We start from the raw sequence: 12,321 nt of genomic DNA on the forward strand, positions 1-12,321 counted from the left end.
TAGCGGGATCCCAACCCTCCCCCTCACCTGGGACAGTGGTATAACAGTAAAATATACTAACAAACTATAAAAATGTATGCATATATTATATTCCGAAAAATACAAATGCACTTTAAAAATGGGGAAAGGTGAATACTTTGACTATGTACATATTTGGTTTCAGAGAAGATGTAGTTTAATGAAATCAGTATAGATTACATAAGATATTAAAATTTCAAGTGTCCTGTACTCAGAGTTTCTTAAATGCGATTATGATTATAACACTTTGGTAAACAATTTAACATGATTAAAGAAAAAATAATAACATTAACTCAAAAGTTATAATCATAGTCAAATATAAAAAGAATATGTGGTATGATTGTCAATGAGACAACTCTCCACAAGAGACCAAATTGACACAGAAAGCAACAACTATAGGACACCGTAAGGCCTTCAACAATGAGCAAAGCCCATACCGCATACTGAGTAATGGAAGGCCCCGAAATGACAACGTAAAACAATTCAAATGGGAAAAGCATTTTTGAATGGTCACTACTGAATTTTCATTACAAAACACAATATGTCGACTCCAAAAATAGATAACATGTTTTTTTTATACTGCTGCATGAATAAGAGCATGCTAATCTGAAATCTAAACACCCGGGAAAAAAGGGGAAAAGACCATGTAACAGATGCCTGTAAGAGATACACCAGACAATATGTCAAAAATAAAGGGTTTCTGTTAATAACTGGTTCTGTTTTTTTTTCTTAGAACGAGCAACATGTTCATGTGAAGAAATGTTTTATTAAAAAAAACCTGTATGGTCTAAATACTCATATGATTTAGCACGGTAATAACCACACGAGTATATATATACATACAATTAATAATGGAAACGAGAAATGTGTTAAAGACACAACACCTTGATCTTAGAGAAGAAAACATCCGAAGGCCACCTAAGGGTCTTCTACCCAGCGTGAACATTCCCAAACCTGAATGCGGGGCTCAGATGGCCCCATACAAAATGTGTTCTAGTTTCTGACTTGGAACAGGCATAAACATGTATGTGAGATCTCAACCCTCGCATAGAACGTTAACATTACACACGAAAAAAACTAAGTTAAAAAAAGTCCGAGTCCGGTGTTAGATAAGGTAACAAATGAAACTAAGCAAAACGATAACGATGCACAATGCATTTGCAAAGAACTACTAGCAGTTACTGATATTCCAGTACCAGGACTCAATTAAACTGATTGAAAGATTGTGTCTTCATCATATGCATAACCATGGTTATGTTGAAAACGTCGTAACCACGAATCTGTACCCTTTACTGTATATTCCTATCAATTTCCGATATTATTCCTTTTACTAGAAGTAACATATTGCTTAAATATTGCAATTCTTTTGATCTTTATTTCCATGTGTTTATTAAAAGATGTCCTATCACTTATTGTGATGATTAAATCAAAGTTCGACGCATCTATTCGTTCGAACTAGAAAGAAAGGAGACAACAGATACAGGAAAGTCTATCCCATATATTGATTTACATCTAAAAATAAAAAAATTCAGCTTCCTAATTGGGTAATTTCTATATCTATGTAGCAATATTTAAGCTGCGCCTGTATATGGGTTATATTGTAATGCCGACATTCCCCCTTTTTATAGTAAACCTATTTCTGTATAGTTTCTCGAAATTATTGAGGATAAAACGATAGATGTTAGTGAGATGTCTAATGTTACAAGTAGTGTAAGACTTGTCATTGTTATTTTGGCTGTTGTTTTCTATGGAAAGCCAACGGGGTCAAAATTCTTAATTCGTAACTTGTCAATTCGTAACTTGTAACTGTGCAATTTCTAAATTGTTAATTCGTAAATTGTTAATTTGTAACTTGTTATTGTGAAATTCATAATGCTTAATTCGTAAATTGTCAATTTGTAACTTGCACCTTTGTAGTTTCAACATTCTTAATCGGTAAATTGTCAGTTTGTTACTTGTAACTGTGCAATTTCATCATAATGCTTCATTCGTAAATTGTCGATTTGTAACATGTATCTTTGTATCAAAATTCAACATTCTTCATTTGTTAATTGTCAATTTGTAACTTGTAGATTTCAAAATTCTTTATTGGTAAATTGTCTTTTTGTATATTGATGTTTTGTAACTTGTAACATGTGACTTGTCGATGTGTGAAATGTCGAAGTGTTAAATGTCATCGTTGTATTATGCTAACGATCATTATGACGACAGATGGCGCTCGGGTTCTTCTTCGGTGTATAAGCCTCCTGTAAGTAGGAGCACCGCCATATGGAATACATACCAAAGGAGTATAAATCAATTATGTACAGCACATACATATAAAAGATAACAAATAGATAAATACATTGTTTATTTTATATGGCATGTATAAAAGGGACTCGGTTTTGTATTGAGGTAACCTCGTATAAACATGTTTGTTTACTGTACTGGTCACCAAACCTGCAATGAGGTGTGTCACTTCCTTTATTAAGGTATATAGATGTGTCGCTGGAACGGGCTTCCTTATCAACTTCGTAAATATATTACTGTCACTTGGCAAGAAATTTCTACTTAATATTTAACCGGGTCAAAACAAGACTAACAAGAATGTGTCCCCAGTACACGAATGCCCCACTCGCACTATCATTTTCTATGTTCAGTGGACCGTGAAATTGGGGTAAACCCTCTAATTAAAAAGATCATATCATTGGGAACATGTATACTAAGTTTGAAGTGGATTGGACTTCAACTTCATCAAAAACTACCTTGACCAAAAACTTTAACCTGAAGCGGGACAAACGGACGAACGGACGAACGAACGGACGCACAGACCAGAAAACATAATGCCCTTCTTTTATCGTAGATGGGGCATAAAAACTTGAAATATAAGACGGTGCTGGAAAAATACTAATATTGTCCTGGGCCCGCACATTAGGACTCAATGTATAATGGCAGAAATGGTTTGACAACCATCATTCATTAATATTATAATCTCAATATTAAAATTTCAGAAAAGAATGTAATTTATTCTAATGATATGTTTTACTACAAGAAACAAATGGACGAACAGTCTTTATTTATTTGGCTCCTGAGTAATGAACATAAATCAGGAATCTGATGTACAGTAGTTATCGTTTGTTTATGTAGTTCATACGTGTTTCTCGTTTCTTGTTTTTTTTTATATAGATTAGACTGTTGGTTTTCCCGTTTGAATGGTTTTACACAAGTAATTTTGGGGCCCTTTATAGCTTGTTGTTCGGTGTGAGCCAAGGCCCCGTGTTGAAGGCCGTATCTTGACCTATAATGGGTTACTTTTATGAATTGTTATTTGGATGGAGAGTTGTCTCATTGGCGCTCATACCACATCTTCCTATATCTATAAAAAATGTTTAATGATATCATATAAGTTTTTTATAAAACAAACTGAATGAAAACATATTTTAAATGAGCCACTTAGTTAATGTATACTATATATCAAAACTGTGTTGAATATGCACTATTTTGTAATAAAATCTAAAGGAATCAGAAAAACTAATCGAGGCCCTAAAATTTGAAATATTGTCAACCGGAATGCGAGAAAACCGCATATATTTTAATGGTCAGGTCAATAATGAGATATCATATCGTCAATAGTAAGGGACCAGTTCACATCTTCAATCATCAATAAGCTTGAAAGAATACAGTGACAACCTGTGAGATTTATAACAGGAGAGTACATGCAAGGACGTTCAAGTCAGAAGCTAATATTTCTGTACGAGATGGTCGCAGTGCTATAGAACCAGACAATTTCAAAAAAAAAAAGCTCGTCCAAAAAGAACACTAAATTGCTGTCAAGGGCCCGATTTGACAATTATCAGTCAAGAATTGTTGTGAACAAACATGCAGATAAAAAACTACACGAAGTGTTTTGAGATTTCAACGAGTAAAATACAACAATATTCTAACTCATTTTTCGTATAAACAGTATTCGAATAGGACCACATTGAAGAAGCGTAGTGCGTACAACGAGCGTTGACAGCCGTTATGTAACTTCTCTCGAGCATCGTCATACATCGACGGCGCTCTCTCTACCGTTGTATTAAAGCCGGTATTTGTATCCAAAACGTTCTCCTACAGATACAGATCTAAAAGGATCGTGGTACAAGATCGAAATATACTAGGAGGTGTCCCCTCTATATTTTTTAATGACCATGATCGTTAAACTACGAAACTGTTTATTTTTTACTACACGCGTCACCTACATAAATTTGAGAATGGAGATGGGGAATGTGTCAAAGAGACAACAACCTGACCATAGAGCAAACCACAACCGAACGCAACCAATGGGTCTTCAATGCAACGAGAAACTCCCGCACCCGGAGGACTCCTTCAGCTGGCCCCTAAACAAATATGTATACTAGTTCAGTGATACCGGACGTCATACTGAACTCCGAATTATACACAAGAAACAAAAATTAAAAATCATACAAGACTAACAAAGGCCAGTGTTTTTTTGAAATCTCAAACCCCCGGGCCTTCTTAATACTCCCACTTTTAAACAAATTGACGCCCTCTCCCTCTGACTTGTCAGAGAAAAGAGCTTGCCATATCGCCATTTGCATGAAAGAGGCAATTATCTCTTACTAGTATATGCTTACACTAATTATACCCCACGCAACGAAGTTGCGGAGGGTGTAATGTTTTGACCCGTCCGTCTGCCTGTCCGTACGTCAGTCCATCGGTCCTGTTTCTTGTCATCGCAACTCCTCTCAAACCACACAACAGAATTTCATGATAATAAGGACAAACTAAGTAGATTTGCATATCGGCAAGAAATTACAATTCATTTTTTTTCTAGAAGTTACGCCCCTTTGAACTTATCCTCTGAAACCACACCACAGAATTTCATGTAACCTTGTAGATAATAAAGACATACTATGCATAGGCGGATCCAGGGGGCCCTGGGGGGCCGCCCCCCTCCCCCTTTTCGTGGAAAAAAATTGGTTGATTATATAGGGAATTACTGAAGCATGACTGGAGCGCCCCCCCCCCCCCCTTTAGGTCAGTCAGCGGGCCCCCCTTAGGAAAAGTTCTGGATCAGCCACTGCTATGTAGATGTACATATCAACAGGAAATTATGATTCATTTTTTTTCTTATACAACATTTTTTCTTACAGTTATTTTATTCCTCCACACACAATGTGGGGACGTGGGGCATGTAAGCGCGCTCACTAAGGTTCTTTAATTTTATTTCTCCACGAAAATATTTGCACATTATTTGGGGTTTGGCCAAAGGAGTATGTATTTGGTCATTTTTAGAGTAAAATGATAGCCTTGGATCCTGGCTGACTGTTCGACAGAAGAGCTAGGCGGAATACAACCTGGTTGTCAATAGGATATTAGGATGTTACGAATTCATTGCAAATGATTTTTTATTTTATATTTGACATGCAAATTAAAAAAAAAATAGGTATATTGATTAACATCGTGAATCATTTCAGTTAATTAACGATTGACAACATGTTAGATTTAGTAAGGTTGCCGGGCTATAAGGAGGTGTGGCACCAGATGGGGTTCATATCGGGAGTACGGGGCATTAAGCAGCTTTTGAGATCGAGGGACTCGTAAATATTTTGGTCTTTTTGGTTGTACATTTTTATTGTAGGAAATCTGGTAGCGGCAATTTTTAAGCTTCTTGTCCAGAAAATTCAGTAGGCTTTATATTAATACATAAAATTGAGAATGGAAATGGGAAATGTGTCAAAGAGACAACAACCCGACCATATAACCGACAACAGCAGAATAGAATATATATGTCAGCCCTTCATGTCAGAATAAAATGGTCCGATAATAGCATTTTATGATTAATAGAAATCGTTTATTACTAGTACCTGGGGTTTTCAGTAATGATGTAGCCTTTTAAAGCCGACTATATGGTATACGGTTTTGTCATTGATGTAGGCAGTAGGTTGCCTATAGTTGCTTACATGGACTTTAATTGTACTTCGCGTTGGTGGATAGTTGTCTCATTGGCAATCATACGGTTTATTACCACATCTCCTTATTGTATATACCTGAATAATCCAGTCGTAATATTCCACTGACCAACGACTATTTCATTAACCTCGTAATTAGGAGAGATCAATTATTTTGAGGGACTGAACTAGTCGGGATGTTTTTTTTTATATAGTTTCCGAACGAAAGTCCACGTCAGTAATAAAAATAAAACTGGGATCCTGTAAACATGCAATTTTTGTTTTTTTAGACGCATTTGCTGTAATCAATGGATTAAAATTACTTAGGTATATATTCCACATGGAGGTACTCCGACTTACAGGAGGATTATACACCGAAGAAGAACCCGAGCGCCATCTGTCGTCATAATGATCGTTAGCATAATACAACGATGACATTTAACACTTCGACATTTCACACATCGACAATTCACGAATCGACAAGTCACATGTTACAAGTTACAAAACATCAATATACAAAAAGACAATTTACCAATAAAGAATTTTGAAATCTACAAGTTACAAATTGACAATTAACAAATGAAGAATGTTGAATTTTGATACAAAGATACATGTTACAAATCGACAATTTACGAATGAAGCATTATGATGAAATTGCACAGTTACAAGTAACAAACTGACAATTTACCGATTAAGAATGTTGAAACTACAAAGGTGCAAGTTACAAATTGACAATTTACGAATTAAGCATTATGAATTTCACAATAACAAGTTACAAATTAACAATTTACGAATTAACAATTTAGAAATTGCACAGTTACAAGTTACGAATTGACAAGTTACGAATTAAGAATTTTGACCCCGTTGGCTTTCCATAGTTTTCATGATACGACAGATTTGTGTATGTTAGTTTGTTAAGAAGTTTTAGTGCACGTACTGATTCCGTATTTTCGCGGCAGTTACCTTATTATACTTTAAACTCAAATAAAACTGTTCTAATGATCTACTAATAAATTTAAAGTCGAAACCCATCTTTATTGATGAAGATCAATCGTTGTTTACAAACAGTATCAACATTACGGGAGTTTCCCTAATATGATCCATGGTTGCCGATTGGTAAACAATATGTAACAAGCTCTGTCATTGGTCAGTCGAAAGTATAAATACCAAAACAACAACAGAAACGACGGAGTGTTTGGTTGACAAGAATGGGTAGTGACAAACTTTAATAAATGCTGGAAGATGTAGCTTATTGAACGTTAACTTTGTTTTAGTTTAAGGTTGTGGGTGCTGGTGCTAAGGGTGTCGGTGACGGTTCTAAGGCTTGTCGGTGACGGTGCTTAGGGTGCCGGTGACGGTGCTAAGGGTGCCGGTGACGGTGCTGAGGTTATAGGTGCTAAGGTTGTAGGTGACGGTGACAAATAGTCACCAATCACGGTGACTGTGCTAAATACGATTACCGGTGACGGTGACATTGCTATTGAAGGTGCACATTTAGAGTTCTGTTGGCGGTTTTGGCATGATTAATATGCAATTTATAAGGTGTTATACTAAGTTGTTGTCTTCTTAGTTCTATAATGTAGAAGGGTGTTTTTTTTATCCTTTAATTGAGATTATAAATGATACAAAATAAGTGGCAACATTGTTACTTGAAAATTGAATTAAACATGTAGTAGTTGTGTGTGTCTATGGAAGACCATCCTGAACCAGGGACCTGACCCGACCAGTGACGAATCCTGCAAGACCAATTCTCTCCAGCGTGGATTATTATTGATATTAATAAAATATGAAACTTTATATTATTCAGATATTTTATTTCATAACTAAGAATTATATATAAATACAAGTATACGTTTTCCCTTTCTGTAACGTGTTTTGGTCCGACGGTTAATAGTGGACGCCGAATCTTACACTTTATAGATCCTTTAAATCCCTTTTCTTTGTGACCCTGTGTTCTCTGGTGGCCGACTCTAACACCAGGGAGGCGGCGTTACAATTTGGTGGCAGCGGTGGGATTGATTTATAGAGTCTTAGTGTTTGCACTTTAAGCAAATTAACTATATAAAATGGATGATTCAAACGTTATTACGTTTGGCCCACATCTCAATGAGATTGGGGATGAAGCTGATGCAACTATGCATGACAATTTATTAGGGAAACAAAGTTCTGAAATTTATAGAACAACGGAGAGAATGCTAGCAGAAGCACATTAAGAAATGAAACTTCGGATGGACAAATGTTTTTCCGATTTTTAAAAGGATATGAATCAGTTGTTTGCCAAATTTGAAGGGCAAGCTATGGAAAGTAGGTCCACTCCAATTTTAGGAAGGGGAGTAGAAACTCCAGCAAGTAGTCTGGAACACATAACACGGCAGGACAGAACTGATAAAAATAACAGTCATATTTTCCAAATATCCGACGGTCAAAATCTGATATTTCTTGCAAAATAAAACCACAAATCTATGACGGCTCGGATGATTTGGAGGAGTATTTGACCCAATTTAATTTATTGGCAGAACTAAATGAATGGGACCATAAAACTAAGGCCTTACTTTTGGCTAGTAGTTTATCTGGAAGTGCTCGGGCTATATTAAATGAAATCACAGACGGGGAACTACACAATTTTGACAGTTTGGTCACCTCTCTTAAGAATAGGTTTGGTTCAGTCAATAGAGCTGAAGTGTTTAGAGCAGAGTTGCAAACACGAGTACGATTTAAAAATGAAAGTTTGCCTGAATTAGCTCAGTCTATTAAGAAACTGACACGTAGGGCTTATCCTGGTACCTCTCCACTGGTTAGGGACACATTAGCTTTAGATTCTTTTATTGATGCAATACCTGAGACAGAAGTACGTCTCAGATTAAGGGAGGTTGGACCCAAATCAATAAATGAGGCAGAACATATTGCTGTCAGACTCGAGGCATTACGAGTTGCCGATATACGGAAAGGCCGAAATGTTCGCATTGTCGATATTGAAACGGTTCAAGAGCCTGATCTGAAACGGGAAATAAATGAAATCAAACAAAGTATTGAATCTTTGACGAATGAAGTACTTATTATCAAAAATCAAAATGATCAGCAATTCCGAGGAGATAATAATTATAGAGGAAATAAAAATAATTTCAATAGAAATTCTAACAATAGAGGAGCATTTCGTCGTTAGGAAAACGAACAAATGTCCAGTCAGGAGCGAGAATGATTTCTCGACACTGTGAATACTATAATTATTTTAATTTTGTGTTGTTCCATCAAAACAGTTGTTTTGTTTTGGCTACTATAGATGTATGTATGCAATTAAAAGTTCCTATGTTCGTTTTAGTTGGGACTAGTTTACTTATTTTTTTCATTTTGAAGACCGATTTGTTCTGGACAATTATTATACCGAAACAGATGTTTTATGTATAGGTATCATGTTCATTTCCTTTCACTACTAAGGATTGTTTAATAATTAAAGATGATATTGTCATTTGTCTAAAAATCAGAGGTAATGCCTCTTGCTGTAGAATCTCCGTAGCAGAGATTGTAGAAGTTCCGCTCTAGATATAAATGATTAATAAAGGCAAAAACTGCAGTGGCGCTAAACACTATATTTTTATAATTTGTTTAGAACTTATGAACACGTTAAGTGAATATACTGATCTGTACTGGTCATTTCTGATGCAGAAATTATACCAAAATAGAAGGTCAACTGATAAAACTGATAATTTGGTTAGTAACTCTGGTTTATACATGCCAATTGTTGAGCACACTAATATGTTGCAAATATATTATTACGATCTTAGTCGGTAGCCCTATCAAGAGAATGTTCTCAAAACTCGTATTATGAGTAAAATGTGAAAAAAATCATAGAAGAGTATGTAGAGTTGAGCTAGATGATAAAAGCTCAATACATGACAAGAATGTCTCAGTTAAATACTGATATGTAGATATTTTGGCTTGGCCAGTCAAATGTATACCTTGAAGGTATGATTCTTGAGAATTGAGCAATTAGAATTTAGTAGACATTTGATCTGAAGATAACGAGAGGTACACAACGAGGCACCTTCCGAAAGAAAGGCTGCGTGTACATGTCATATTTTCCTGATCAGATAGTAAAGTTGTAATTGATTGCTCAAAAGAGATAGACACAGGTTTGACCTAATTTCTGGTCAGTGCCTATGGAGCAAAGCTTGACAAAAGCGGGTTTGCTTAAATATCTTTACAATGTTTGCAAGCCCGAATATTAGTACATGTATAAAAGAGAGAAATAGTCTAGGCAATGTCAAATAATGTTGTCAAAAACTGCAAAAATAAATAGTAAAGAATAATAAATTGATAGAAAGAGAAATTTGCTCAATAGAGATAAACACCAGTGACCAGATTATTGGTCGATGTTTATGGAGTAAAGCTTAGTAAAAGCGGGTTTGCTTAAATATCTTTACAATATTTGCAGGCCAGAATGTATAATTTAAAGTGAAATAGGTATATGTAATACAAAATAGGGCTGTATAGTAAACTAAGAGAAAAAGAAAGTAATAATTATTTAGGGATAGATAGAAACGACAGATTTGTTCAATAGAGATAGACACATGAGTGACCTAACTTCTGGTCAGTGTTTATGGAGCAATGAATGATCAAATGGTTTTACTGGTGAAACATTTTACAATGTTTGCAAGCCTAAGTATCAGAAGTAAAGGAAAAACCTGAAACCAGAGTGGACAGAAATCAAAGTACAAAAGTTCTTTAAGTGTAGGTCGTTGACATGAATGAGTTTATTCGTGTAATTCTTTTTGTATGTTCGTCATCTTAAGAATAATAATATAATGAATTGGTTCTACTTTAATTAAACCATACAAACGAATGTATTTGGGGACCAAATCCTTAAAGGTGGGGGCAATGTAATGCCGACATTCCCCCCTTTTTATAGTAAACATATGTCTGTATAGTTTCTCGAAATTATTGAGGATAAAACGATAGATGTTAGTGAGATGTCTAATGTTACAAGTAGTGTAAGACTTGTCATTGTTATTTTGGCTGTTGTTTTCATGATACGACAGATTTGTGTATGTTAGTTTGTTAAGAAGTTTTAGTGCACGTACTGATTCCGTATTTTCGCGGTAGTTACCTTATTATACTATAAACTCAAATAAAACTGTTCTAATGATCTACTAATAAATATAAAGTCGAAACCCATCTTTATTGATGAAGATCAATCGTTGTTTACAAACAGTATCAACAGTACGGGAGTTTCCCTAATATGATCCATGGTTGCCGATTGGTAAACAATATGTAACAAGCTCTGTCATTGGTCAGTCGAAAGTATAAATACCAAAACAACAACAGAAACGACGGAGTGTTTGGTTGACAAGAATGGGTAGTGACAAACTTTAATAAATGCTGGAAGATGTAGCTTATTGAACGTTAACTTTGTTTTAGTTTAAGGTTGTTGGTGCTGGTGCTAAGGGTGTCGGTGACGGTTCTAAGGCTTGTCGGTGACGGTGCTTAGGGTGCCGGTGACGGTGCTGAGGTTATAGGTGCTAAGGTTGTGGGTGACGGTGACAAATAGTCACCAATCACGGTGACTGTGCTAAATACGATTACCGGTGACGGTGACATTGCTATTGAAGGTGCACATTTAGAGTTCTGTTGGCGGTTTTGGCATGATTAATATGCAATTTATAAGGTCTTATACTAAGTTGTTGTCTTCTTAGTTCTATAATGTAGAAGGGTGTTTTTTTATCCTTTAATTGAGATTATAGAAAGATACAAAATAAGTGGCAACATTGTTACTTGAAAGTTGAATTAAACATGTAGTAGTTGTGTGTGTCTATGGAAGACCATCCTGAACCAGGGACCTGACCCGACCAGTGACGAATCCTGCAAGACCAATTCTCTCCAGCGTGGATTATTATTGATATTAATAAAATATGAAACTTTATATTATTCAGATATTTTATTTCATAACTAAGAATTATAAATAAATACAAGTATACGTTTTCCCTTTCTGTAACGTGTTTTGGTCCGACGGTTAATAGTGGACGCCGAATCTTACACTTTATAGATCCTTTAAATCCCTTTTCTTTGTGACCCTGTGTTCTCTGGTGGCCGACTCTAACACCAGGGAGGCGGTGTTACAATATATCTCCTAGTCCATACGTCATTCCAGAGCTTGCCTTTACTTTTATGCTTTCCTTCGTTGAATTCGGTGCTCACATAGAAACCATTGAACAAAGTGTTCCAAGTAGAGGAGTGTAAAACATTCCTTCGAAAATGTTACGGGCAACATCACGATTAAGTTGACAGTTATGCAATATCTGTTTTGCAAAAGACGACGAATATCTTCATATTATTCAAGCCACAGTATCGGTACGCCCTCTTTCCGTCATATGTT

The sequence above is a fragment of the Mytilus edulis genome, chromosome 8 (genome assembly GCF_963676685.1).
Source record: "Mytilus edulis chromosome 8, xbMytEdul2.2, whole genome shotgun sequence".
In the NCBI taxonomy this organism is placed as follows: Eukaryota; Metazoa; Mollusca; class Bivalvia; order Mytilida; family Mytilidae; genus Mytilus; species Mytilus edulis.